The sequence below is a fragment of the Leptodactylus fuscus genome, chromosome 1 (genome assembly GCF_031893055.1).
Source record: "Leptodactylus fuscus isolate aLepFus1 chromosome 1, aLepFus1.hap2, whole genome shotgun sequence".
Taxonomy (NCBI): domain Eukaryota; kingdom Metazoa; phylum Chordata; class Amphibia; order Anura; family Leptodactylidae; genus Leptodactylus; species Leptodactylus fuscus.
In genome coordinates this window covers 30,880,806-30,884,100 of record NC_134265.1, presented here as the reverse complement: position 1 = coordinate 30,884,100, position 3,295 = coordinate 30,880,806, and the positions used below count along the sequence as shown (strand labels likewise).

General features: G+C 44.5%; 1 pseudogene; it reads right to left on the bottom strand.

Annotated features, from left to right (window-relative positions):
* Positions 1-330: 330 nt before the first annotated feature.
* On the bottom strand, positions 331-474 carry LOC142190975 (small nucleolar RNA SNORA17; annotated as a pseudogene).
* Between the last annotated feature and the right edge of the window lie 2,821 nt (positions 475-3,295).

Here is a 3,295-nt window from a genome sequence, read left to right as displayed (position 1 = left end):
TGCCCCCAGATTCATGTCCCCCCATCTCTGCCCCCAGATTCATGTCCCCTCCATCTCTGCCCACAGATTCATGTCCCCACATCTCTGCCCCCAGATTCATGTCCCCCCATCTCTGCCCCCAGTGCCATGCCGTCCTCTCCATCTCTGCCCCCAATGTCATGCCGTCCTCTCCTTCATCTGCCCCCAGTTTCACGTTCCACATTACACTTACCTTTTCCTCGTTCCCCCACCGCTCTGTGCGCGCCTCTCTCTCTTACTGGCTCACAGTTGTAGACGCAATGTGACGTCATCACATCGCGTCTACACTGCCGGGTAGCCGGCGGCAGCGGCGAAGTGAGGAGCTGACACAGGTCAGCTCCTCGCTTCAGCGGCTGAAGCGAGCTAACCTGTGTCAGCTCCTCGCTTCGCCGCTGCCGCCTCTCTCGCTGACACATATGCGGCTGAGCCAGCCGCATATGTGTCAGCGAGAGAGGCCGCAGCGGCGAAGCGAGGAGCTGACCTGTGTAAGCTCCTCGCTTCAGCCGCGTATGTGTTCAACTCAGATCTGCGTCCTCTGAACGCAGATCTGAGTTGAAACAAGCAGGACATACAATGACTGCTGCCGGCGCCAGGGGGCCCGGGCCCCCCCAATTTTTAAATTTGGCCGGGCCCCTGACGCCAGTAGCAGTAGTACTGGCCTATCGGCGGCCCTGTCTGTATGGATGGCTAAAGACTGCGGCATCTGCATGGTCAGCTAAAGACTGCGACATCTGTATGGTTGGCTAAAGACTGCGACATCTGTATGGTTGGCTAAAGACTGCGGCATCTGCATGGTCAGCTAAAGACTGCAGCCTCTGTATGGTGGCTAAAGACTGCAACATCTGTATGGTCAACTAAAGACTGTGGCATATACGAGGCCCCTGCGGAAACGACAGGTTTTTTTTGTTGCAGATTTTGTAGACGTTTTTTGGAGCCAAAGACAAGAATGGCTTCAAAAGGAAAAGGATACATAGAAAGATCTTCTAAATCTCTCTTCTGCTCAATCCCCTTCTGCATTTCTGCAACGGGACCCAGCCTGAGGATATATAGGGCGGTACAGCCTTGTGGAACATTTTTTGGGTGACAGTACTAAGTTACTTTGTATTCTATAGTAGATGGGCAACCTGTGTACTGACTGGCATGGCGTAGAGACTTTGGTGTTGCACTCGGACAGAATGATGAGCCTGGCTGCTGCAGTGAGGACAGATTGAAGAGGGGACAGCAAGTGAATGAAGACGGGGAAGTGAAGGAAACAAAAGAAGTTCAGTTTTTGAAAGATTCAGAACATGTTGTCATAGACAGCGGGCAGTCAGTTATAGGTATTTTGCGGTACTGCGGAGGCATTGTCACCAGAGAAACTATACCATACATAGTCTAAGGGTTCACATACATATGTGCGCACCCACACTGTCCCCGCAGAAGGGTCTGAATCCCTCCCCCTCCCCACATCTCAGTCCTTCAATGACCCCCAGTCACAGCTCTTCCATCCCAAGACCCGCAGACAATCGGAGGTGCAGAGTGATCAATGGCTGTAATATAGACAAGTGACAAGGTAAATGAGAAAGGTATTTCAGCAGCCCCCCTATATGTGCTTCTCCCCCTCGCCTCTGTTCATACTTCTCCCAGGCTCTGGATACAATCTCGGCTTCCCCTTCTATATAGATCAGGACACTTGTACAGAGCTGTGTAAGCCCCCTAATCCATTTTCCTATGGCACACCATTTACTAGCACCAGCTAATAAACCCGCAGCCAATGGCAGGAGGTGTCACACTGACACTTGCCACTGTAATGCTTTTTACTATTGGCCCATCACCTACTGTTGCTACATCAAAGCTGCAGGAAGCAAATTCAAGGGGACTACATGTAGCATTACCCTTCATGTCACAGCAGAAATTGTCATGTGCCATTAGCAGGCCCTGCACCCTGCATGATGTATGCAGATCTGAGCGTGCAATCTGCTGCCCCTTCTGACCTTGGCATCCAGACCCTGGCAACACTAAATCTGTCTGATAATGTGCGGGGAAGGAAATGGCAATGTTACTGAAGCTCTGCACACAGGAGAAAGAGAATCCAGCCTGCTACTGATAAATTCTGCTGTCATCCAGAAGGGGGAGGGGGAAACAGGGACCTAAAATGACTCAGATACATTCATGTGTGTTGGAAATACCAGGCAGTCACACTAGACATCTGCATTGCGCAGGCAGCACTGTCATAAACCCATTCATAAACCACACAGGGGCTGGGGGATAGGATGGGGGCATCTATTAGTATAAGGGCAATTCTGCTTCTGGAAGGGTAGATTGTTACTGTGTAGCAAATGTAGCATGCTGGGACTTGTAGTATCAGAGCTACATGTTGTTTATTGCATGCTGGTTTGCAAGAATGTAACAATAATATCGTGAAGAGTGATCTAGATATATTTGTGTGCAAGAGATATATAGATAAGGTGGATTAATATAATAGATATAGATAATAGGTAGATAGACAAATAGATAGATAGATAGATAGATAGATAGGAGATAGATAGATAGATAGATAGATAGATAGATAGATAGATAGATAGGAGATAGATAGATAGATAGATAGATAGGAGATAGATAGATAGATAGGAGATAGATAGATAGATAGATAGATAGATAGATAGATATGTGATAGATAGATAGATAGATAGATAGATAGATAGATAGATAGGAGATAGATAGATAGATAGATAGATAGATAGATAGATAGGAGATAGATAGATAGATAGATAGATAGATATGTGATAGATAGATAGATAGATAGATAGATAGATAGAATATATATTAGGTGGGTAGATAGATAGATAGATAGATAGATAGATAGATAGATAGATAGATAGATATGTGATAGATAGATAGATAGATAGATAGATAGATAGATAGATAGGAGATAGATAGATAGATAGATAGATAGATAGATAGATAGATATGTGATAGATAGATAGATAGATAGATAGATAGATAGGAGATAGATAGATAGATAGATAGATAGATAGATAGATAGATAGATAGGAGATAGATAGATAGATAGATAGATAGATAGATAGATATGTGATAGATAGATAGATAGATAGATAGATAGATAGAATATATATTAGGTGGGTAGATAGATAGATAGATAGATAGATAGATAGATAGATAGATATGTGATAGATAGATAGAATATATATTAGGTGGGTGGGTAGATAGATAGATAGATAGATAGATATGTGATAGATAGATAGATAGATAGATAGATAGATAGATAGATAGATTA